We start from the raw sequence: 779 nt of genomic DNA on the forward strand, positions 1-779 counted from the left end.
TACAGTCCACAGAAGAGTACATCTAATGAAGCATGACACACATTGATACGTCTACTCAGATATTATGTACACAAAATATGGTATGGTCCTTCTAGCTTATTGAGGTATGTGTATTTACAATTCACGTTTGTCATACTTCACATCGATACTGATACGATCTTTATTATTTAATTATGATTATTCAAAACAAATTACACCAGATATGTAATAAATGATTTGGAGCAACAGACTAGTAAGTACAAGAACATCAAAGTCAATCTTTCTCATTCACTTGGCAATCACTCTTATCGTCTTTTTACCCAACTTGAACTCTATTACAACAGTACTAGACGCTTAAATAATGCATGCACGTGAACAATTCTAACAAATCAAATCATGTTATGCAAAGAGATCGATATCTATTCTACCAGACGGATTTCGTCGCACGGTCTATGTCATTCCATTTGAACACTTTTGTTGACTAGAATTTTTTTTTAAATCGCTGTCCACCAAAGGAAAGCGACAAATGATGGGTAGGAAGAGGGGGGTATAGTAGCTTGAAATAGATAAATGAGGTCGAAGAGATGCAGCAAATACAAAATATGACTCCAGCAATTAGCCACTAACATCTATCCACGAGACGAGCATTTAATACAATATGAATATACGAAAATACATAGAGACATCAACACACATCCCTATCACACCATCTATTAATTCAAGACGATTTTAACAAATGCAGTAAAGAAGTGGACAGTTTTAACATAGAGAGTACTAACAATAATAATAATAAAAATAAT

Source organism: Aplysia californica, unplaced genomic scaffold (genome assembly GCF_000002075.1).
Source record: "Aplysia californica isolate F4 #8 unplaced genomic scaffold, AplCal3.0 scaffold00010, whole genome shotgun sequence".
Classification (NCBI taxonomy): Eukaryota; Metazoa; Mollusca; class Gastropoda; order Aplysiida; family Aplysiidae; genus Aplysia; species Aplysia californica.